The 26,565-nt window shown below is 44.8% G+C and overlaps 1 protein-coding gene across 1 annotated transcript in view; it reads right to left on the bottom strand.

Moving 5' to 3' along the window:
• The window catches only part of ATP10D (ATPase phospholipid transporting 10D (putative)), a 57,600-nt gene extending 45,586 nt beyond the window's left edge, over positions 1 to 12,014 (bottom strand). The window contains exon 1 of the mRNA XM_072124799.1: positions 11,846 to 12,014. The gene's annotated coding sequence lies outside the window, so the exon portion shown is untranslated. The remainder of the gene's footprint in view (positions 1 to 11,845) is intronic.
• Positions 12,015 to 26,565: the final 14,551 nt, after the last annotated feature.

Raw genomic sequence — 26,565 nt, forward strand, 5'->3', positions numbered from 1 at the left:
CTGGACAAGAGTGGCGCTGTCCCTGAACAAAGTTTTAAAGTGTTACTCCAGTTTTAAACATTTAACAGGTTTGTTAACCTGAATGGCAGACAGGTCCTATCACCAAAGGACCAAATTGATGAAATCACAATCGTCGGCACTGACTGGAACGTCATAAACTTTTACATAACAATAAATAAATCCAAAATTTTAGTTCAAAAGAAGCTCAAAAGAAGAGGAGTGTTTTTTTTTTTTTTTTTTTTACTCAGAGGGGCTGAGATATACCCTTTATTGGGAGGCAAGCAATGGACCTGTGGTGCGTTGTCTACGGCCCATGTGCCGATGACAGTAGGTGATTGTCCGAGCCGAAGCATGGGCAGGTAAACAATCTGCTCCGAGTTTTGCAACATGAGTGTAGTCAGCTCACATACTGGGATATGGAAACCACAGCTGTGCTTATGAGAATATAGAAAACACCGGAGGATGGGTAGCAAGCAGACAAAAGTAATGTTTATGTGCAGTGTATCTTAAAGGAAACCTACCATTTGATTTGATGCAGTATGAAGCAAACATACCTTGAGAATGCTGTAGCTACACTGATTCAGGATCAGATCTTGGCTAATCCCTGAGCTGAGTGGTTTTGCTGATAAAACAGATATAACATGATAATTAAGCTCTGTCGCTTCTATGGCTGCCCAAGCGCTTGCTTTCCCGCTTCTCATAGCAGGAGAGTTTCTCTCTGCAGGAGAGGATGATGCAATCAGTTTTCTCCCTGCCAGATAGAATAATCCATTGCTGCACCATCCCCCAGCTGCTGTGTATGAGTGATCCAGCTCAGGTTGATTAGTGCTTGACTAGTAATGCTTTACCATTTGTAATTCCAAGCTCCTGTGTGTAATGTGTTACATTGCAATGTGTTACATGCTGACCAAGCTTTCCCAAGGTCCTGAACGTTATAATTGTTTTTTCAGCAAAACCATCAAATGGTAGGATTCCTTTAAAGCAACATCTTTCACCAGGATCAAGAATAGTACCAGGATCCACTTTTCTTTAAAGAAAATCTACCATGTGATTTTATACATTGTGAACCAAACATACCGTGAGAACGCTGTAGCGTTACCGATACAGAAACATATCTTGTTTAATCCCTGATCCTTGTGGTTTTCCTCAAAAGACAAGTATACATTTCAGGACCTTTAGAAAGCTGGGTGCAGACTGCCTGCCTTGTTTCACAGAGCCACCTTAACTGTTCAGACAGGACTAATCAACCTGAGCTGGGCGACTCATACACAGCAGCTGGGCAATGGTGCAGCAATTGATTACACTGTGAATACAGTGTTCTTTGAAGCAGTGCATAATGAGAAGAAGAGGAGAAGGGTCGAAAAAACGTCACAAGAGCGACAGAGCCTCATAATCATAATTTTATAATCGTTTTTTCAGAAAAACCACTTGGTTCAGGGATTAAACAAGATATGATTCTGCATTAGTGTAGCTACAGCATTCTCAATGTATGTTTGGTTCATAATGCATAAAAGCCAATGGTAGATTTCCTTTAAGCTTCTTATAGTTTTGCAAATAGCTCACGGACGCCATTTGGGAATGTGTGCATGGAGCCTTAGTGTTCCTGGGAGATTTTCTTTAAGAAGTATGTTGCCTCCTGTAACCATTATGTGAGTTGCCTTGTGGTTGGTGGTTACAGAGTGCTGAAGGCAACTCCGTTAATAAGCAGCCACAACTGTCTATGTCCACGACTTTCTGCCATTTCTGATAAAATTCCACACAGTTAAATTTTAGAAAAAAAAAAAAAAAAAAGAAGGTTAGCACTGACACATAGATGCACCCTACCCAAACTGTACTTACTGTGCAACAGACAAAAGTAGCTGGCACTAAGCTACACAATATCTATAGACAAATCTAGAAAGAGCTGGCACTAATAAGTGTGGTAATTACCGCACACAAATTTAATAATCTCTAATGGAACAATATACCTTCCAAAATGTAATCCTAAAATGTATTTAGTTCAGGGTGCGGTCACCCGTCGCATTAACGCATGCGTTTACAAAAATGCATTGCAACAGCTGAAGAGAGATTTGCCCAATTAAACAGCTGTTAACACGTGTGTTTACAAATCACAACTGTTGACACATTGTTAACTCATTCATTAACATTTGAGGTTTGTAAACAGCAAGTGTTAACAGCTGTTTAGTTAGGTAAATCTCTCTTCAGCTGTTGCAGTGCGTTTTACATTACGAGTTTACATTTTGGAAAATATATTTTTCTATTAGAGACCATTACATTTGTGTAATAACCACACTTACTAGTGCCAGTTCTTTCTATATTTGTCAAAATTCCTGGGACAACCACACTGTGTGATACACCGTTTACAGCTGCATTATATTACCAGTGATCTGTCTGTTCCCTCTGATATAACTCATTGATAAACCTATAGGGCGATGTTATATGGTCGAGATAATAACGGTGCATATAGACACTGGGGGGAGATTTATCACAAGTCTCTTAGAGCAGAACTGTTCTAATTGCCCATAAGAACCAATCAGAGCTCAGCTTTCATTTTCCCACAGCTGTTTATAAAATTAAAGCGGAGCTCTGATTGGTTTCCATAGACAACTAGAACAGTTTTACCTCAGAAGCTTGATGATAAATCTCCCCCTGAGAGTGCAAGGATCAGGACAAAGACATAGAAATATCAGAGTATGAGGGAGAGGAACTCAGATTGGATTTGTAGAATTTTGGAATTCAGAGATTGTTCCCCATCTGTAGGAATTCAGCTTACACCCAGTCTTCCAGTCGAGTGACGATTCCTGCTCTGTGCCGCTGTGATTTCTACTTGTCTAATTAAAGCTATTGTTTATGATGCAGCGCTGTGGTGTCATTACTCAACTTAGCCGAGGACGCAATCGTCTTGGGGAAAGCCTGTCGCTTCAGCTTCCAACAAATACACAAGACTGGAAACAATGCAGCGACTGTCTCCACTGACTGATATGTAACAGAATCCTTACTATCCTCATAGCAGGAGAGGAACCGGAGATTCTGGCATCAATGTTCACATGACACAAAATCTGGCGATTGTGTGACTATAGCTTAATTTTTCCATGACATGGTCATCAGATTTTACCCCTTGAAACCACCAGCCCCTCATGTAGGGCAGTGATGGCGAACCTTTTAGCGCCCGAGTGCCCAAACTCCGACCCAACCCCCCGCTGATTTATCGCGAGGTGCCAACCAAAAATTAAAGCAGTAACTTATTGCTTCCTGTTCAACAATTTTCAATCATATTGGCCTCCTGAGGACAGTAACACGGTAGAAAGATGGAAAATTGTCATCATTTTAGCTTCTTTCCAGTGTCTCTCTGTACAGAGAAAAATCGTGGGGGCAGCAGGAGGTCCTCCAAAGATAATTCGGCCCTGTCTACTCATTCTCCCTCTTTCTATAGTCCCAAGTAACAAAGTAAGTATCAAAATATGACTGAAAGCCGCATCTTTTAAGTTGCTTGGAACTGCAGGAAGATTCTTTAAGTCCTGTATGGTGTGCTGGGGCGATGGCCCAGGTGCCCACAGAAAGGACTTGGAGTGCCGCCTCTGGCACCCATGCCATAGGTTCGCCACTGATGTCACATGAGAGGGAATTCTAGAAAGGACATTTCATACCCTACATCTTATTTATTGACCTATACAAATCTCACCTAAAGACATGTAAAACTGAGCAGAGAAGAGTCATATTTTTTCTATGACAGGATTTATGTTTTTGCATCTCACGCAAAAAAAGCCCGTACATGGCAACATCCACGTAAAAAACTAATATTTTTTAACTCACAAAAGTGCGCCCGTGAACCAACTAAAATGGGAATGGGTAAATTTTGGGGCTAAACAAATGCATTACTGACAAATTAGGACCTTTCTAAATTTCACCTCCATTTTGTTTTAATTACTATGAAGATCCCAAAAGCGTTAACAATATCGCTGTAGCATAATCTCAGAGCATATATATAAAGGACATTATATAGCAGTATAGACACTGATCAGTGTCTGAGAAGCTCAATTTTGTGTGTAGCCCTCAACCGAATCACGATCACGACGAGTTACAGCACCCTGAGGCTGGGGTCACATGTCAGAATTCGGAGAGACATGGAAGGGGTGCGGGAGCTTCTTACAGCCTTCAACAAAGTCACGCTGGAGTCTACGGCAGTGAAGAAGGGAGGGATTTACTGTGTGTCCATAGCACAGCATCATTCACCAGGCGATGTCTGGCCCGCACAGCTCGGACCTTGAACCTGACATCCATTTATGACATATGGATAATAAATGCCATAAATCTATTATCAGGGAGGTCCGGGAGCTGGGCAGTTTATTGATCACATTGCATGTAGATAAGGGTGGTCATTAGTGTTCACTTACTCATTTCTGTACCTCTGCAAGGGCAACAGAGGTCAGAGAACAAGGCAAGCGTGTTTCCCAAAATGCATGATCTATCGTAATATAAAAATATCTATCCAAGGCGGGGAACACTACAACAGAAAAACACACAAATTGACACTTTTGCACTATTTTGCCACCTTTAGGTGATCAAAAGTTCATACATTTACACTAATGGTATCAATGAAAACAACAGCTGGTCCTGCAAAACAAATGAGGCCTAAGGCTATGTTCATATCTCGTTTTTATGACATGTTCAGAGTATATGCTGAACATGTTCATTATATTGATGGGGGTACTTTTTGCTTCAGTCTGCTCAGTATATGTTTCATCCTGCAGGAAACACTGGAGTAAAAAGTGCAGCAATCCGATTTTGTATCCTGCTTTCTGCTGGAGAACATAGTATACGGTAAGCAGCGGCTATAGGGGACGGATGTCACTGTATGGCATCCATCCCCAGACTCTGCTGAGCATACGCTGTGGGTCTTCAACCTTGTGAAAAAGAAAATCAAGCTAAGAGTCACATAACGTCATGATATCGATATTGTGTCACCTGAACATTGCTTTCTGTGAAATTGGACCAGAATCTAGAGTTCCTCTCCTGTTATGACTATGACATAGATTCTATTACCAAGTCTGCACACAGTAGCATACATCCTAATCCTCCATTGTAAATCTGGATGTATAATTACAATGGAAGTAAAAATTAGGTCTGAATGTAGTGCTAAAAACGGCTATTTTTTATTTTTAGCAAAGTTTAATGCATTCTAAAGGTACTAAAGAAACCTATATATAAGCATGGTAACCCTATGATTGTACTGAGCCTAAGAATAAAGGGCATGTGTTATATGGATCACACAGTGAAAAAAGTAAAAGCCCACAATAAAATGTCAAAACCGAAATATTTTGTCAATAAAATTTTTACCGTTTTCCCGGTACATTACACAGAAAATAACATTATGTTACTAGAAAGGACAATTTGCACCGCAGATAACAAGCCCTCATACAGCTCAGATAATGGAAGTATAAAAACGTAACGGCTTCCGGAATGCGAGGAATGACAAGTGGAAACGCATAATCGCCCATAAGGGGTTAACGTCTGGCAGATGGATGAGAGACTGCACCTAATCAGATTATTGCATTATACATAATCCTGAGAATTTCACCAGACTATTCAAGGATGGCTCAGTACAAGGAAGAAGATTTGTCACGTACAAGGGTTGCCGTTTAATGGAACCGATTGTAACTCGCTCGCAGACAAGTTTTTTCTGCTATGGAAAACATTTTACTATTGACTGTAAATACAAGGGCAGAAATGTCATCCTCCGACATGGGACAAATGTATCAATGTTCAACACAAACCTGTAAAATGAGCTCTAGGACATCTACATAATAAGCCTTTCCCAGCCGGTATAATATCTGCAGTATAAGGCGAGATTCACACTGCCATTGCCCGCCGTACCGTAGCATGAAACATTTAAAGGAGTTATCCCCCTAATTCTGCTCAGTGCTGGCTTACAGTGGAATGGCAAGTGGGGTCCCCCACAGAAACATGCTTTCTGTAAATACTTTTTAGGAGTAATCTTATTGCTCTCAAATACAAAAAAAAAAAAAAACTCCTTCAAAATCATGTGAAACTGAGCAAAGTCATATTTGTCTGAAATGAGTCACTTTTCAACACAGCAGAGGGATTGTCACTTCTATGGTACCTAAAAACAGGTTTAAAATAGCAAGAAAACCAAGCCCTACAAGGTGTTAAATAAAAAATTCCATCCTTTAATGCAATCAAATTCAAATTCAGGGGAACATACTGGTACACAAAAGAATGGCATCAGACCAATAGAAACTGATTTGGTTTCAAGGAAACCGGTCATCAGAACTTGATCTAATAAACCACTACCAGCATGTTGTGTAGGAGCTGAACACATTTCAGATCATGTTACTTTTATGAGCCAGAAAATCAAGTTTGAAAAAAAAAAAAAAAAAAAAAATCAACCAATGTAAATTGGTTGTATAAAGTCAAGGAGGCGGAGATTTTAACACTGAAGTCAAGCTCTCTCTTCCTCAGAAACTCCCCTTTCACTGTAATTAATGATTGGGCATCCAGAGACATCCTGATCTCCTGAAGTCCGATGCACAATATCAATCACAGAGAAAGAGGGAATCAGAGTTCCCCACCTTGACAACAGTACAGGCAGTCCCCGGGTTACATACAAGATAGGGTCTGGAGGTTTGTTCTTAAGTTGAATTTGTATGCAAGTCGAAACTGTATATTTTATAATGGAAGTTCTAGACAATTTTTTTTTTTTTTTTGCCCCAGTGACAATTGGAGTTTCAAAATTTTTGGTGTAATTGGACCAAGAATTATCAATAAAGCTTCATTACAGACACCTTACAGCTGATCATTGCAGCCTGGGACTATAGTAAAGCATCCAGAGAGCTTCACCAGAGGTCACAGTGGGCAGAGGGGTCCGTCTGTAACTATGGGTTGTCTGTAAGTCGGGTGTCCTTAAGTAGGGGACCACCTGTATTCAACTCTCCGCCTCATTGACTTTATACAACTAATTTACATCTCACTTCAAAGTTGATTTTCTGGATGCTGCCACCACAATGGGCCATAAAAGAAACAAAAACTAGAAGGTGTTACACTACCTGACAATATACTAGTAGAGGTTTATTAGAACAATTGCTGATGATAGGAAATTATCTTTAAAGGGAACCTATTTCAGATCACATCAGGCTTCCAGTACTGAGAGATATAGAAACTAAGATATGGGCAGTATACATCTGCTGGATTGTAGCTCACATTTATAACTACATACATCCTTAACTGTGAGTTTCACTGGTATTTCACTCACTCGACTACAAGCCTGATTTTTTTTTAGATTATCAGACGGATTTCACATAAAGGGGGAATTCCAGAAAGGACATTTCATATCCTACTTGAGGGGGCTGCTAGCTTAATGGGGGTAAAAACTGGTTTGTTTCGGGACCCCTTTTGTAAATACTATCACACTGGATAGTGGGACTTTCCTCTATATACACATACTGTTACATACAGGTAAGCTCCGGTAACGTCCAAAGCACATTAACCTCATATGCATATTGCAATATAACAAATAAAAGAAGACTAATAAAAGGCGTGTGTGATAAGTGTGGGCACAGTCCTATAAAACATAACAGTTTGGAAGTAAATCCTGGGGGCAGAATCCCTTTAAGGGGAGTCCATCTCCTCCACCAACTGTTGTAAAAGCCGTGGGAACTACAAAGTTTTCAGCTTGATGACCCCCTGTAGCCTTAGCTGCTCATACATCAGATATAAATGGGCCAGACTCAGCGATTTCAGCGGGCCTGAACAACCCTCTTATGTGTATGCAGGTCTGTCAACACTCCGCCAATGAATGTTAAGACAGAAGACAGACGCACATCCACTGCTGGACATCCATTAGATTGGTTAATAAGGGTTCCCATCATGCACTTCACTTCTCCTGATCAGAACAAAAGATAAAAATGCTAAAAAGCTCCAACGCTCACAGCACTGGACTAATAAACCATTATGTGTCACATGCCAGGAAATTGCCCAATGTGACTTGACACAATCCTAAAGTCTAAAAAGAGCACACTCGAATGTATAGAGACAACCACTGCTTCCAGGAAACAACAGCAAGAAATACTGCAAACATCTAACTACGTGAAACAGAAGGGGGTTTTCCTGGAAAAATTTAAGAATGATCGTTGTATAGTAAAGGTTCTTAAAGGAAATTACCATCAAAATCCATCATAATAAACCAGAGCGTAAACACCGTAACTGTGGTAATGTTCTTATATTTGTTATCTATGGCTTCCTTTTTTCTTACATCAACTTTTATAAATATTCTAATGAACCTGAAAGTCTAGTGGGGGGGTTCCAAGAGCTCCTCAGTGCTGTAGCTTCACTGGCTGTTACACTGTGCAATGAGCACTTACTCTTCTCACTATGTGCTGGAGCTTCCTGTGCTGCTGTGAGATTACATCAAGCAGAGGGAGAGGGGAATGCCAGGCACAAGCAGAGGAATTGCAGACTGTGTAATAGCCTGTGAATCTTCAGCCTTTGAGGCTCATTAGCATAATTCACAAAGTTGCTTTTTACAAGGAAGGATGCAATAGATAAAAAATATAAGAAGATTACCACAGCCAGGGTTAAACAATAGGGATGGGCGGAACTACTGAAGGTTGGGCATGGGTTCTAGTATCGGACCCAGACCACAGCCCCCCAAAAACAACAGTGATCGGTTCTGGTATTTAAGCTTAATGATTTCCGGTGTCAGGTCCACTCATCCCTATTAAGCAACCAAGTTACTGTAACTCATAACCTTGCAATCCAGCTGTATACTACAGCCTGCGGATATTAGGAGTACAGCTTACATACCCGTGCTGTCCCCACATCATAACCATGTGTCACGTCCCATTAACTTAGACTTATTTGCCGTAATATACTTTACATTCTTCTAGGCCTTAGGATTTGTTATGTTGGCAATGCAGACAAGATAACATCTCGGTAAACTCTCATGTGACCCATTAGTGAATACCCATAGATCCACTTATTTATCACGTATGCCAGGGCTCAGCCATCCTATAATACGGCTAGGACTATCATTCTATAGGTGCAGCTATAAAGCCGTCTATAGTAAATTCCTGCCTAATTGATGTGCAATGTGAGGCATCCTAAGTAGAGGAGCTACTGTCACATTGTAATTAACGCCAATTAAAATATTCAGCTACAGTGGATGTATTAGCTGGCAGCAAAACGAGGACACCCAGGTACGTATTACACAAGCAGATAATATGTCACCATTACCAGTGCACAGCCCAGAATGAAAGTGAATCTGTACAGCAATGGCGGGGGCTGGAATGACAAACAAAGGGAGGTTACACTGACCCTGCAAACAATACAGAGCATGGAGAACAATCCCCAAACACAAGGCACCCCTCACCAGACAAACTGCCCTGTATGTACCCAGTAATTAACACGTGTTCTTACAGGGGGGGATCATTTTATATGCAAAACTTTCTAATATGCCTTGCATTTCATGCTCATGTTTTACAGAAAGGCATCAAACTTTCCGAAAATAAATCACAGCAGCTTTCAAGTCTACGAGAATTCAAGGTTTACATTTACAATTCAGCAAAACCTTGTGATAAGCAGGGGGATTTCTCCTCACTAAAGCCGGCAGCACACGTGGAGTTTTGAACCCGTTTTTGGGCCGTTTTTAAGAAGTCCATTAAAAAAACACATGCAGTTTTTTGAAAACGCATCCGTTTAAAAAAATAAAGATCTTCTTACTTTCTGGTGCTCAGCTTCCGGCCCGCCGTGGCCAGCCACGCCTACCCGTCCCTATTCACGGCATTGTGAACGTGGGCTGGAAGGTTGTCGGGTCCGGCCGGAAGCTGAGTTCAGCGCTGCTCCGGCGGCCATGTTTGTTTACATGGCCCCTGGAACGGAGCGACAGCAGAACAGGACACCAGAGGGCGCCGGAAGGTAAGTAGATCTTTATTTTTTAAGCAGCCCCCTCCGGCCACCTTTAGTTTATTTTCATAACTCTCGGACAACCTCTTTGAGATAATTGGTAAAAGGGGTAAAAAAAACGGATGCATTTTAACAGACTGCTTGAAAACCGCCCAAAAACGGGTTCAAAACGCCATGTGTGCTGCAGGCCCTAGTGTGTTTACATGTTCAGTTTTTCGGATGCAGTTTTCGCACCAGAGGCAGCATTTGTTCTCACCCGTTATGATCCACACCTGCTGTAAGGGTGCGTTCACACAAGGCAGTAACACGTGTTTTCAAACGCATTAGAACAGCTGAGAAGTGGAGGTTTGCCTGATTACATAGCTGTTAAAATTGCGTTTACAAAACACATGCGTTAACGCAATGTTAACAGCTATGTTATCAGGCAAATCTCCTCTTCTCAGCTGTTCTGATGCGTTTGAAAACGCATGCCTTACAGACATGTGTGAACACACCCTAACAGTTAGCTATTTTGACTAGTAGATGTTGCCCCTAGGCCGGCTGCATACAGACAAACTTTGATGTTGAAATGGACCATGTGATGGTCATTTCTCATGTACCGAGCACAGTGTAGTGGATGGGAGTCCTTGTATCACAGTGAAATATGGTGCAAGGAATCCCCGTCTGCTGGATGAACAGCAGCGTAGGTACAGTATCACTATTACCATACATCACTATGGTCCGGCGGTTGTGTGGCAGCTTTTTTGCATAATATATCACTCTGATGCACAAGTCCCATCCCTGGTACAGAGTTTGGTCACTGCATGATCCGGGATTCACAGATCGAGCGCACCCACGTGTCTCCATTCTTAGTTCTCAGAACCAATGCTTTGTTGCAAAAATTATCCTCTTTCATCCGACACTTTTTGCCGTCTCATTCACAACAGCAGCGCTACTACTGATGTATTAAGCTCACAATTCTCTACTATTGTCATGCAAATCCCGTAACAGATGACAGGATAACATTTACAGCAGACAGAGAAGTGACTCCGGGGCATCATAAAACAAACAAGTGGAGCACGAGTCACCCCTGACTTCCATAGAAAAGCCCAAGCCAATAAAAATGGATCACACACACACATAGCTAAATAAGTAGAAAATATTTGGATTACAGGCGGTTCCCTACTTAAGGACACCTGACCCCTAGTTACAGACGGACCCCTCTGCCCACTGTGACCTCTGGTGAAGCTATCTGAACGTTGTACTATAGTTCCCGGCTGCAATGATCAGCTGTAAGGTGTCTGTAATGAAGTTTTGATAATCCTTGGTCCCATTAAAAAAAATTGTCTAGAACTTCAATTATAAAATATACAGTTTCAGCTTACATACAAATTCAACTTAAGAACAAACCCCGGGACCCTATCTCGTACGTAACCCAGGGACTGCCTGTATACTAAATCCATTGCACCTTTTACATCATCAGGCTCAGTAGTTTTACAATAATTTTGCTTATTCTGCTTATTAGTTATGCCTAATTGTTATCAACAAAATAACATGTACCTGGATTCAGGAGAGGTGACCTAAATGTTAGCAGAACACTGAACAAATACAATTACAGTTATATACACATCTAAGGACAAGACACGGCGGACAATAGGGGTGCCCATTTACTGCCTATGGATAACACACTGACTGCCAGCCGGGCACTTGGGTAATTTCATTACAGAGATGGGCACAAGGGGCAGCTAGCTGAATGCAGCACATCATAGAAGTGTGTACATGGAAATACATAAGTGATTTAGGAAGTTTTGCAAACACTTAGGCCATTGTGGAAAATCCCTTTAAGTCCGTTATGTTGTGATGAGAGGTCACTAGTCTGCAGGTCTAGGAATGAGGGGGCCGCTTACGGCAGCCACGTGCTATCCCGCAGCCCGTTATCCCGGCTCACCATGCTCCTCAGCTGCTGCCGCCCGGTGCATAGCCAGGAGCCTCCTCCACCTCCGCCGCTGCTGCTCGTGTACCGGAGGAAGCTACCCCGCAGACTACCGCTGCTGCTCTCGGCGGCCCGGGATAGGGAGGCGCGTCACAGCCAATCAGCGGCCGCCGCGCGGTGACGTCATCAGCCAGCCTCTGCCCGCTGCTCAATGGTGCATAGTAGTCACCGAGCAGACAGCGGATTTCTCTGTCCTGTTCACACTGAGCGGCAGGTTGTTCTCATTTACATTATTTACTTGGTTCATCTGTATCATTATATTAAATTATAATTAAATATTAGTATTTCAAAGAATTTATGGCCAGCTCTATGCAGTAGAGTGCAGTACAGTGTTTGTTTATTTGGAGATAGTGTTTTTCTGTGGGTTTTGGGGGCCAGCAGCCATCAGCCCACACCGAGTAGGGAACATGAAGCAGCAGCTTCCAAGTGGTACCAAGTGATATTGTTATCCTGCATCTACAGTAGAGTGAATATAAATCTGACCAATGGAGGTCCAAGAATTTTCGTTTGCGCCGGTTTAAGGGCCATAACTTTTTATTTTTGCATGCTACCTTAAAATGTTTTTGGGACACATAGAGGCACATTTACTAAGGGTCTGCGGACTGATTCGGACTGAGCACAGGATTTAACATTCAAAATTGTGTCGCAAGACAATGCACTTACATGCATCGGGAAGAAGGGGAACTCCGGTGGACCTGAGCGGGGAAGTGACACATGCAGGAAATTGGACGCAAGACCTTAGTAAATCGCAGCAGCTCTGAATCCTCTTTGGACAACGCACCTCAGGGATCGCGACGGGACGGGTAAGTAAATGTGCCCCATAGAGCTAGTTAAAAAGGTAATAAAAGTTTGAACATTTTTTTTTTTCATTTTTATTTCGGGTTAAAAGTGTAAAAAGGCTTTTTTAGTCATTTAAATTTTCTAATTTACTCAAAATGAACGTTATTAATAAATTACCTATTTTGTTTCAGTCGTTTTGATATATAATATGTATAGTCTCGGGCAAACGAGGCAACTATGGCGATTCTTTTTGTAGTGTAGCCTGGGATTTTTTTTTTTATTATATGGGGAAATGTCATTGTGTTTTTATGAACATTTATTAATTTTTTTTTGTGTGTGTTTTTACTTTATATGTCTCCTGATTTTGTCACTCCTTCTTTCTACTGTATTGGAGTTCTCATGATACTGATACAATTGTGAGCTATGACAGAGAAGGGAGAAAGAAGTTACTGCTTAAATTGCCATTTTGGCACTTTGCGATAAATAAATGGGGTTTGGTTGTAGTTTGGGCACTCGGTCTATAAAAGGTTAGAGATAACTGGTGTAGAGGATGCCCCTTGTCAATGGCGATGGTAGAGACACCTCTCTTCTAGGTGTAGACCAGTGATTTTCAACCTTTTTTGAGCCGCGGCACACTTTTTATACTTAGAAAATCCTGGGGCACACCACCAACCAAAATAGCACAAAATGACACTAAAACAGTCATATTATACATATAGTTAATAACATAGATTCTAAATTTATTTTACTCACTCAGTGTGAAACCTGGGCCTGTTTCGATAAACACAAAAGGGATATCCTGGCAGGAATGGTGGAAAGACACACACGAAGCTCTTCCTCTCAGTTCTCAGTTTCTCCCTGTTTTTAGTATATGGTGCTGATTATTATTTGGCTCATATACTGCAAAATAAAGGAGTACAATGAGAAGTACTATGGCCATGAGGCCAGAGTACAAGTGCCAGCTCGTATACTCAGCATATGAGCTGGTACTTTTTTACATTTCTCATTGTTATATGCAGTATACTGCTGGAGTACTAAAAGTACCATATGCTGAGTATTCTGCCAACAGTTCATATACTCAGGCAAAAGCTCATATAGGCAGCATTATTGGTGGCCATTACCTTGGCAATGGGCAAATGCAAGAGTCTCTCCGCTCTCAGGATGATGCACCGGCCTCGGTGACGTCATTTTGTCGCGCGAGGTTCAAAGCTTGCGCATGTGTTATTGTACACGTCTCCTATATTGTAAGAAGCCGTGACTGCGCATCGCCGGGAAACAAAACACAGGGGGCACCATAGTTTGGGGAACTTTCTCTGCGGCACACCCGACCATGTGTCGAGGCACACTGGTTGAAAATCACTGGTGTAGAGGATGCCCCCTGTCTATGGTGATGGTAGAACCTCCTCTCCTCTAGGTGTAGAGGATGCCCCCTGTCTATGTTGATGTTAGAACCTCCTCTTCTCTAGGTGTAGAGGATGCCCCCTGTCTATGGTGATGGTAGAACCGCCTCTCCTCTAGGTGTAGAGGATTCCCCCTGTCTATGGTGATGGTAGAACCTCCTCTAGGTGTAGATGATGCCCCCTGTCTATGGTGATGGTAGAACCGCCTCTCCTCTAGGTGTAGAGGATGCGCCCTGTCTATGGTGATGGTAGCACCTCCTCTAGGTGTAGAGGATGCCCCCTGTCTATGGTGATGGTAGAACCTCCTCTAGGTGTAGAGGATGCCCCCTGTCTATAGTGATGGTAGAACCTCCTCTCCTCTAGGTGTAGAGAATGCCCCCTGTCTATGGTGATGGTAGAACCGCCTCTCCTCTAGGTGTAGAGGATGCCCCCTGTCTATGGTGATGGTAGAACCTCCTCTAGGTGTAGAGGATGCCCCCTGTCTATGGTGATGGTAGAACCGCCTCTCCTCTACGTGTAGAGGATGCCCCCTGTCTAGGGTGATGGTAGAACCTCCTCTCCTCTAGGTGTAGAGGATGCCCCCTGTCTATGGCGATGCTAGAGACACCTCTCTTCTAGGTATAGAGGATGCCCCCTGTCTATGGCAATGTTAGAGACACCTCTCTTCTAGGTGTAGAGGATGCCCCCTGTCTATGGTGATGGTAGATTTGCCTCTCCTCTAGGTGTAGAGGATGCCCCCTGTCTATGGTGATGGTAGAACCTCCTCTCCTCTAGGTGTAGAGGATCCCCCTGTCTATGGTAATGGTAGAACCGCCTCTCCTCTAGGAGTAGAGGATGTCCCCTTGTCCTGGTCACAGGCCGAGGTATAAAAAGATCTTTGGAGAGATCCTTGTACTGTCCGTTCAGGTATTTGTACATTGTAATGAAGTCTCCCCTCCGCCGTATTTTTTCTAAACTGAATAATTCCAAATTTTGTAATCTGTCATTGTATTGCAACATCCCCCACCGGGGCCTAGCCCTTGAGGTGAGGCCTGGAGACAGCCGGGGCCCGCGGTACCGGAGTGGCTGGCGGTTGCGGCCTAAGCACGCTATTGTCACGGTGCTTGGTACGGGGGAACCGGAGGGCTGTCCTACAGCCTGGCAGGTCTCCAGCAGGGTGGTGTTGGCAAGAAAAGATGAGGGAGAGGCTGCTATAGCGGATCTCCCTGGGGCAACCCCTTAATGTCCCGAGTGTGAGTCTCTGGGTGATGGACAGGGTGCCGGTGATGAAGGCAGCCGTATTAGCAGGGACCAGACGGAGACAGAAGTTGAAGAAAACAACTTACAGTTCTTTATTGGAACCGCAGGAACCGCAGCAAACGTGCCTTTAACAGGTAGATGGAGTGCTGAGATGTGAGTTGGAGGGAGCCTCAGGAGATAGTTCACCAGCCTGGATGTAGAGGGCAGGCTGGGAGGCAGCTGTGTCCGGGTAGGAAGCTTCAGCTTGTCCTGTAGGGCTTCAGGTATCACCTTTAAAGGTAAGATGATACCCCTTTTCCTCACTACACTAACTCTAGTCTTAAACTCCACTCTTCAGAGGCAGGGGCTAAGCTCTTCCTGCTCTGGTATGGGCTAGACAGAGATTACTCACTCACTCACTGATTCTCCTACACTTGAATAATCAACCAGAACATTCCTGGCCAGGGGGTTTTATTACCTTCCTCTGGTCAGGTGGTGGCTGCTCCTCCAATCACATCTCAGCTTACAGAGCACAGGATGTAACACATATCATTGGACAACAGCATCTTGCATCATACAAAATACTTAACTCCTACCTTGCCAGGCAGGATTAACCACTGCAATACCCCTATGTCCTATAAGGACCATGTAGTGTAATGGGATTACATGCAGGTGGGACGTATTCGCAAACCCTCCCTCGCCATTGCATCGGCGAGGGTGTTGCATACCCCGGGGGCAATTGAAAGAGCCGCCCTCGGCTCGACTACAGATGGTTTGGGGCACAGAGGGGGCTAAGGGCACTTCTAGGAAGTGCAGGCTATGTGAGGTGTAGGGACAAACCGCCCATGGTCCTGGAGACAGGCACCTGGGTTGGTGTCGGACTAAGACAAAAATATGTAGCTGTATGACAGTTGGTCGCTGACGCCATTAAACCGAACTGTACAGTAGGAAAGGTGTGGTGTCATGTCCTGTAATCCACTCCTTGCACCAAGGCCTGTATATTTGTTTTATCAACGCTTCTTCCCTGGCGGCAATTATATAAGGTGTCTATCTGCATTGCGTTAGCATATGCGACACAAGTACCTCCTGACTGGTATCCTTACCCATGTATGGGTGGCATCCAGGTGCTATCTTTGTAACACCCCCGGTCCCCTTAGGACCCGCAGTTTACGGACTACCCCCACGTGCAAACCTCAGTTTGAGGGATCAGGTATCGGTCAGTGTTTTACATAGAAAGACGGTCCGACACAGCCACACTACAACCTGTAAAGCCTATGAAAGGGTTAATGCAGACTACTGGCATATATGACAGTGTGCAAACATTTGGCAAAATCACATTGGCTTAGCAGCCCAATGGGTACACATCTTATAACATTGCAAACGTTACAGAGGTGGATAGGCTACTCAGGGTAGCAAGATAGTAAATGTCTCTTTTCCTGCAAAGAAAAGGCATAAAAATGTCCGTACCTAAAAAGGAAGGCATTAAGTGCAAAATAATAGTCAATAGACATAGCAACTTTTCCCTGGTAGTATCTGGCAAAAGTCTCTCAGAAGGTCTCTACTGACAAAGTCCATCTTCTGGGTACAGCCCTTGATGTGGGGGAAAAGTGCAATGAAGAAGCAAAGGGTCTCCTCTATTTGGAGAGGGACAGAGTCCTTTGAAGAAATCTCTGCTGTGGCAGAGGAAGGGTGCTATCATAGCACAAGACAGTGTATAATCTCTGGACTGAGATAAATAAGGGTAAGAGTCTCAGGAAAGTCTCTGGCTCTTTGGGGAAAATGGAGAAATATACACAATATGTACAATATTACAGTACCTGTAGTGGGCTACAGCCCTTCAGGGGTTAGTCTGATGCACCTTCGCTGGGTTCAGCAGGGACAGGATCCAAAGTCAGCAGGGAATCCTGTGCATCCTCAGCGGGAGTAGGTGCCGGCTGGGGACACCCGGTGGCAGTAGTGGGTACTGCAGGTGCAGCAGCATCCTCCAGACCTTCAGGGGGAGGAGCGCTGTCGCCCGGGTGTCGGCTGTTCCAGCCGGGGGCTCAACTGAGCCAGGGACCACAGAGGGGTCCATGAAGAAATAGACAGAGCCCAGCGGCCGCGCCGCGGCTCCTTCCAGCTCCGGTTCTTCCGGGGCCGGGTCATCACCCCATTGGTAACCAGCCAGGGGAGATGTGGGCCTAGATGGAACCTCCGGACAAGGTTCGCTAGCCGGGATGTCTTCTCCCACAGAAGAGCCGCGGGACCTGGCAATGCTCCCGGCAGGGGAGCCGGTGGGGGTGGCGCCCTGGATCAGGCCCGGCCCATGAATGGCGATGGGACCCGTACTCACGATTACCGTGGATGGGGCATTCACGTGGGTCACCGCCCGGGGACTTGCAGCCGAGGAAGAAGAGGTGTTCGGAGATTCCGGCCACACGTCGTCCTCATACCAGTCGTCCTGCGGGAAGTTACGGTCCTCATCGGAGTCGGGGATCCGGATCACACCAGCCGCCCAAGGTCCTCGGGGTCCCTCCTGCAGGGAGAACTCAATGCACTCGCCTGGCTTCAGGTTGTGCTGGCTCTCCGGCAGATCAGGCCTCTTGACAGACCGGCGGGGTATAAATACTTCCCGTCCGGTGTAGTCCTGGGTGGCGAAGCCATAGCCCTTCCGCTTGTCGAAGAACCGGACCATGCCGGTGGTGCGATTCTTCTCGACCTAAGCTCCCGCTGTGGATCTGCCGGCCATATACCGCTGGGCCTCCTTCTCTCGGCGTCGCTGGTCTGAGACAGCGTCTCGGAGTCGCCGGCGGGCGGCCTCACCTCGGCCTTGAGGCTGCGGAGGTTTCGGTGCTGGGGCTCGTGGCTCCGGTTCAGGCTCGGATCTCCTTGGGCGACAGGTAGGTGCCGGAACAGGAGCAGGAACCACCGGAGGGTCAGGAACCACCACAGCGGGGCTAGCAGGCCGCGCAGCAGAAGTAGTAGGCCTCGGAGCAGGTGGAGCGGCAACACTAGGCCCAGGCGTTGGCTCGGCAGGAGTCGGGGCCTCCCCACGTGGCACCTCCACGTGGGCCCGCGGTACCGGGATGGTAGCCGGGATAGGGACGAGGAACCGCCCGGGTGGGATTTGGTACTGCGTCACCGTTTGGTAACATGTCCTGGTGACGAAGGACCGAGTTAATCCTCGGTGCAGCCGATGTCCAGCGGAGGGTCTTCGGACGGGCTGCGCAGAGACCACCACCATAGTCTCTAGGACCTCGTAAAATTCCGGACGCTCCACAGGAGGGAAGGGCGGAGGACCCCACATGGTGTTGTCCTCACTGTCCAAAGTCCACTCAAGTTCTGGCGCTTCTCTGAGGCAGGGCCGGAAGTCCGCCTCGAGCCAGTGGGAGGAGTCCAAGTCCTTCCCGCCAAGAGCTGTGGCGGGCTCTAATTTTTCCTGCGCCACAGGAGGCGGGGTTCGCGCCCTTCGCGCGTGGGTGGAGCTTGATGCGTCATCTGGGTTTCCCGCCAGTGAAGGTTTTGGCGGGCTTGAATTATTTGCTGCGCCACAGTTTCTGAGGTAAAAATCTTTAGGCGCGGCAGCGCCGGATGTAGCAGAGCTGGTACAGTTCTTGCCAGGATTAACCTCTGGAGTGCGGGAGCGGCGCTCGACCGCACGTGGCAGCAGTATAACACAGTTCATTCCAGAAACACACAAGTCCTTGGGCCTAAACCCGGATGGCAGCAGGGTTAGGCAGCACAGTCTTTTTCCAGTAAAGAAAGTCTTTAATGCCGTAATAACGCACAGAAGTAAAATCCTGTTCGTGACGCCACTTGCAACATCCCCCACCGGGGCCTAGCCCTTGAGGTGAGGCCTGGAGACAGCCGGGGCCCGCGGTACCGGAGTGGCTGGCGGTTGCGGCCTAAGCACGCTATTGTCACGGTGCTTGGTACGGGGGAACCGGAGGGCTGTCCTACAGCCTGGCAGGTCTCCAGCAGGGTGGTGTTGGCAAGAAAAGATGAGGGAGAGGCTGCTATAGCGGATCTCCCTGGGGCAACCCCTTAATGTCCCGAGTGTGAGTCTCTGGGTGATGGACAGGGTGCCGGTGATGTAGGCAGGGGTAGTAGCAGGGACCAGACGGAGGCAGAGGTTGAAGAAAACAACTTACAGTTCTTTATTGGAACCGCAGGAACCGCAGCAAACGTGCCTTTAACAGGTAGATGGAGTGCTGAGATGTGAGTTGGAGGGAGCCTCAGGAGATAGTTCACCAGCCTGGATGTAGAGGGCAGGCTGGGAGGCAGCTGTGTCCGGGTAGGAAGCTTCAGCTTGTCCTGTAGGGCTTCAGGTATCACCTTTAAAGGTAAGATGATACCCCTTTTCCTCACTACACTAACTCTAGTCTTAAACTCCACTCTTCAGAGGCAGGGGCTAAGCTCTTCCTGCTCTGGTATGGGCTAGACAGAGATTACTCACTCACTCACTGATTCTCCTACACTTGAATAATCAACCAGAACATTCCTGGCCAGGGGGTTTTATTACCTTCCTCTGGTCAGGTGGTGGCTGCTCCTCCAATCACATCTCAGCTTACAGAGCACAGGATGTAACACATATCATTGGACAACAGCATCTTGCATCATACAAAATACTTAACTCCTACCTTGCCAGGCAGGATTAACCACTGCAATACCCCTATGTCCTATAAGGACCATGTAGTGTAATGGGATTACATGCAGGTGGGACGTATTCGCAAACCCTCCCTCGCCATTGCATCGGCGAGGGTGTTGCAGTATTCTATTCCCCCCATTCCCCTAATAATATTGGTTGCTCTCCTCTACACCTGTTCCAGTTTTACTATGTCCTTTTTATACACTGGTGCCCAAAACTGTACACAATATTCCATGTGTGGTCTGACCAGGGATTTGTATAAGGGCAAAACTATGTCCATTGCCAAACGCAACGCCTCGTTTGGTTTTTGACAAATTCCAAAGGCTTCAACACATGCTAAGGTTATATTGCGTTTGAGCAAATGCACTGAAAGCACAGTGTCACATCAGCATGTGATCACAGTTGAAGTCTTTGGAATGAGGCAAAAAATGCATCATGTGAACAAGGCTTTAGGGAGTGTAGGAAATTGCAGCGCACAGAGTTTGGGTACCTCAGGCAATCTCATAGATAGTGAATGAAAGTGCTCTGCAATTTCCTTAAGTCACTTAGTATTGAATGACAAAACAATAACCCAACACTCTTATTGAATTTTGAGTGCTGGGTTATTGTTTTTCTGCTGATCTGGGTTGGTACCCTACCCAAAGCACCCCATACCCAATAAGAGTGACGTATACCACATATATATCAGTGACTTTCCTAATCTCCTTATATTTGTTATCCATACCCTCCTTCCTTTTAAAATCAACTTTTAAAATTATGATAATGAGCCAGAAGCGTTTTGGTGGGCGTTACAATAGCCCCTCCATGCTGTAGCTACACAGGCTGTTACACTGTCTCATCATCCCCCTTCTCCCTCTGCTCTTCTCCCTTCCTCTGTCTGATGCAATCACACAGCAGTAGAGGAAGTTTCAGCAGCAGGTGGAGCGAAGTGCTACTGCACAGTGTTACAACCTGCAAAGCCAGGTAACGCCCCACAGAGCCCTTCTGGCTCATTGCCATAATTTTAAAAGTTTATTTTAGAAGGAAGGAGAAGATGCATGCCACAGTCACAGTCAGTTCCCCTGGTTTATCATGCTTGATTTTTATTGTAGATTTCCTTTACAAGTAGTGAATCAAGTGAGTGTAACTGTTCAGTGGTGTGTCCTGCGCTATTTAATACTTTGCAAAAAATAGAGAGTCCAGCTTTCAAATTTATCAGTTAAAACATAGAAAATGTTTTCAGTTTCATTAACAAATAGGCAAAATCATTAGAAAATGCCTCCAAAGGTCCTGAAACGGCAGATCCTGAAAGCAGAGAGAAGGGACACATCCTCCATTCTCCAAGACTCTGATTCTAGTACCATATGTACAGTAGGGAGTGATTCCCAGACCTGTAGGGGCCCATAATATCCATGGTCTTAATCGGCCCCTGCGTAACAGCCGTCTGTATTGAGGCTGCCCCATTCACATGTAGGGGAGTCCGGTGATAGTTTACATGGGGAGAGATTTGGGTCTCCATAGGCGGCCACAGCAATGAAAACTGGGCCCTATAGAAACTGCATGGACTGCCTCTATAGTATTTAGTAACCACTGACTAAATGGGGAGATTTATCATAAGTCTCTTAGAAAAGAACTGTTCTAGTTGCCCATGGCAACCAATCAGAGCTCAGCTTTCATTTTCCCACAACTGTTTATAAAATTAAAACTGAGCTCTGATTGGTTTCCATGGGCAACTAGAACAGTTTTACCTCAGAAACGTGTTGATAAATCTCCCACAATAAGGATACATTCCCACAGACCTGTGCCCGCCATACCTTAGCAAGGCGGGCACACGTCAGCACCGGGGAGAGGCCACTCACCCCCGCCCCTCTTCACAGGAATATATGGCGCACGGTGCCGTATTCCTGCGAAAGATAGGACATGTCCAGCATGGGCCTATTTCCGGCTATGGGGGACGTATATACACTGTATATATGTCCCCCAAACGTGTGTGCGATCAAAGCCTAAGTGTATGTTTTCTCAGCTGAAACAGAACATAAAATTCTGAACACCTGTCAGGGCAGGAAATAAGTGACTCTCGGGGGGAGGTTGTTTTTCATCTCATATGTCGTTTCTACAAATACAATACTATCCTTTAACCACTTCTTCACAATGGACGATGTGATGGGGGGCAACCCTGGCTGACACTCACTGTGAGGCTGTACAGGTTACCTCTCCAAACCCCCCCCCCCCCCAAACTCCCTGGATTCATCACTTACTTCTCCACTGATTCTAGTGCAGTTGGAATTTATTTTCTAGTCCCCACCGTGACAGCAAAAAGCCGTATCAGTACATGTAGTGCCAAAACTAACATGTTCACATAGTGTATTTTATTTACCTTCATATATCATTAGAACAAGACATAAGTCCCTGTATCCATACTTCTTTTGCCATTTATTACAACTAGCCACAATTAAGCCAACCCTGAGGTCAGGACAGTTCACACAATAACACCCTGTAGTTGTGTCACAGGTCATTAAAGCTGTATAAAAAGGGCACAAGGGCTGAACGCTCTTCATACAGTGGGGGTAAGGTAGCCAGGGGAAGATTAAAGAGAACCGTCAGGCAAAATAACCCCATAAACTAAATATGTTTTCATAAACTGCCATTAGAGAGCATTGCCTCTAACCCTTCATTGTCCCTCTACATGCCTGTAAACCTAAGCAATGAGGTCCTAAAGCTGTATGCAAATGACCTGTGAAATGTCCAATGAGTCATTAGCATATTCAAGATGTCCAGCTTATTCATGAGTGGGAGGCACAGCCACACCCCCAGTGCATGACTGACAGCCTGTATAATAGTGTGAGGCTGTATAATGATGTGCTTCCTGGTGCTGGCGGCCACACCCCCTGCAGCCTGTGTGTGTGTATAGGAGAGATACAACAGCTCCAGGCAGCCATGATATAGCAGAACATGTCAGGTACTAGTGTAGATGATGTCTGTGTCTCTGTGTTTTAGGAGGATGCAGCATGTCAGCAGATGCAGCACAGACACTAGCAATGCTTTACTATACATTACACACAGACATGAGCAGGGGGAGGAGAGGGGAGGGAGAACAGGTGTGACATCACTGCCTCTGACCATGTGACCAGCCTCATTTACATAGTAAAGAAAAGATGATTTTATAATGATTAATGTATGAAATAACTAGATAAAGGCTGGGATGGAATCCTTGTGAGTTGCCCCAACAGGTAGATGTGACAGAACTAGTTACACAAACCTGATGACAGGTGTCCTTTAAGACTGCCATGGGCCCTGGGCTGTATGAATGTTATACAAATTTGGAATCACTTCCTACGTATGGTGCTAGAATCAGACTTCTTGGAGAATGGGGGATGTGTCCCTTCTTCTGCTTTCAATCTGTGGTTTCAGGATCTTTGGAGGACCTTCAAAGGTCCTGAAATGGCTCTTGTTTACATGTGTATTGAGAGCATGAATATATGTATGAGAATTTCATTTCTCAGTATAAAATTTGGTGGGTGGCCATGGGCCCCCTAGAAGGCTTGGGCCCCTAGCTAACACCCAAACCACCCATATTATAATCCTCTACTGCTGGTAACCCTCACAATAGGTTTGGCACGGACGAGGGCGACTCTAGGCATTTCCAGTGTACATACAAAACATTGGGTGCTTTATGCTTATTGCATATGTTTCACTGGAAACTCAGATGTGATTGGGCTGAGCTTTGCCTATGAGCGCTTACATTGTGTTTCTAAAGTGCTGCTTGTGACCGCACCCTGAGGCCGGCGGCACAAGAGGCGTTTTGAACCCATTTATGGGCCGTTTTTAAGCAGTCCGTTAAAAACCGCATGCGTTTTTTGAAAATATATCCGGTTTTGCAAATTATCTTAATTAAAACGGATCAAAAACTGATGAATTTTCAAAAATGCATGCGTTTTTTAACGGACTGCTTAAAAGCTGCCCAAAAACGGGTTCAAAACTATGATAAAGCTATGAGTGTCAGAATATGGCGAAACAAAGAAATTTTATTCCATACAAAATTTACATTTTTAAAAGGTCTATTACAACATAATAAAACCTATATTCATTATCCCCGTGATCGTACGGACACAAATAATACATAGGAAGTGCCGTCTGAAGTGCACAGTGAAAGCCACAAAAACAGGGCTCACAAGAAAATGGCGCAAATGTGTGTTTTTTCATCAGTTTCACCACATTGCACTGTTTTCCCCTCTTCCCAGGACACAGCATTGAATATTAAATTTTGATATGAGGAAGTACAATTATTTGTTACACAGAAACAAGCCCTCATACAGCTCTGTGCACTGAAAAATAAAAAAGTTAGGGATTTTTGAAGGATGGAAGCAAAAATTGAAAACACATAATGGAAAAAGGGCTTCGCAAGAAGGAGATAAGGTAAGACAGCAGAGACATGAACTGAATACAACCTATGGGTGCAGTCAGACGGCCAGGTGCTCTCCCGCACTGGAGCACTCTTCACCAATCGGTAGGCAAACATTTGGCCGCAACCGTCAGCGAGAGCCATAAATATCTACAGGGACCAGGATCTGGTTGCAAATCATGCAACCAGTTTATGGCCCCTCGTAACGGCCGACTGAATGACTCCAATTACAGTGGAGCCGTGGATTACAATTGCAATTTGTAGGAGTGTCAATTCGCTAAATTGGCTGTTCAGCTGCCAAATTGGCAATATGTATGGGTTTGTTGGACATCAAGTACGCTCATCTCTATTCGTAATCCAGTTTACTTGTATATTAAAGCAAGTTTTCTCATAGGAAATTATCATAATGCAAATGATCCATTCCACAACCCAAATATATTGGGGCTCATTTACGCGGACCGCATAAACATCAGATATATGGACTATTACAGCTTTGCACCGCATTTAAAAGGGGATTGTGGCGCATGCAATCGGATTTTGGCGCACACATTCGACACAAATCGGGGGGTGGGCCATACGACGATCTGACGGATTCAGACTGATTTAACATTTGAATTTGTGTTGCAAGACAATGCACTTACATGCACCGGGAAGAAATTGGTGAACTCCGGCGGACCTGAGCGGGGAAGCGACACAAGCAGGAAATTGGGTGCACGATCTTAGTGAATCGCGCTGGAGTCCATGATCGTAGGACAACGCACAGCGGGGATCGTGCAAGGGACAGGTAAGTAAATGTGCCCCATTGAGTCAACTTGTAATCCAAGGTTCCGCTGTATTACACAAGTTGTACAGATAACTGTGTGCTCTATCGCCATCTTGTGACCATTTTAAGGAAAAACGCCTATGTTAGAAAAATAGTCTTTTATCCGAAATACATCTAATAAATAAAAATAAAAAACTACCAATTTTATATGCGACCTTTAACATGACCAGGAAACATTATTTCTTGAACAGAGTAAACTTTTATTTTTCAGAATAACATATCCCAAAAGCAAATCTAATTTTTATTTAGAAGTTTACCTTTTCCCCCACACAGTTGGGGTTTTAAATGTGTGATCCAGTTCAGTTCAATCTGGGAATAAAAATAAAATGGAAAGTGCCAGATGTAAATTTCTGTATCCTTGAGAATGAACGTCCTAAGATACAGAATGTCATGGACCACTAACCAATCACAGCGTGAAGAATTGATGTCCCTGAGGTACTTATTCTCCATTTTAGTGAGTTGAGGACCGGCAAAAGTCAGCCAAACATGTTCGAGAGGTTGAAGCGGTGAAGTTGCAGCTGCCAAGTATCAGTCTATGTATAGCCAGTAAGAAAATTAAGATATCTCTGGCACCCACTGATTAAGTGGAATACAAATACTTTTTTTTTTATATATTTGCATTTTGTATTTGTATCCCTATCCGTTCTCTTTTCAATCCTAATTTCTTTCATATTAGAAGAACAACTGAGAAATATATGCATCCAGGTTCTCATTTATGCCCACCGTCCTCCTCACCGCCCTCTGACAGCTAGTAAGACAACTGGCTGGTGCAGGTGCCTGGTCTCCATTAGAACATAAAGAATAGTGATTACTTAGCCAGAGGGAAATTGCTAAAAGGAAATGTACCATCAGAATCCATCATGATAAACCAGGGACATTACTCATAGATCCAGGCACTGTGACTGTGGTAATCTTCTTATATTTGTTATCCATGGCCTCCTTCCTTCTAAAATCTACTTTTATGCTAAATGAATCTGAGGGACTACCCCAGCCCCTTTGTGTTCTGGCTCTACAGGCTGTTGCAATGTTGTCCCCTCAAGACTGATAATACAGCAGGAAGTGCACAGGTGCTGAGGGAGCAGGGAGTGGGTGAGGCAGTGTAACAGCCTGTAAAGCCAGATGACTGGCTGCTAGGGTAGACCCTCAGGCTCATTAGCATAGCTTGTGAAGCCGGAGCATGGAGGGGCTATGGTAATGCCACACAGAGCATTTCTCGCTCATTAGAATATTTTTAAAAGTTGATTTTAGAAGGATGGAGGCCACGGATAACAAATATAAGAAGATTACCACTGTCACAGTGCCTGGATCTAACTGTATCTATGAGTAAGTGTCCCTGGTTTATCATCATGGATTTTAATGGTAGATTTCCTTAGATATGGACCACCCCTTTATCAAAACCATTTCTTTTAAGATTATTTTTTCTGAAAATAAAAAAAACCCTATTTA

Source organism: Engystomops pustulosus, chromosome 1, assembly GCF_040894005.1.
Source record: "Engystomops pustulosus chromosome 1, aEngPut4.maternal, whole genome shotgun sequence".
Lineage (NCBI taxonomy): Eukaryota > Metazoa > Chordata > Amphibia > Anura > Leptodactylidae > Engystomops > Engystomops pustulosus.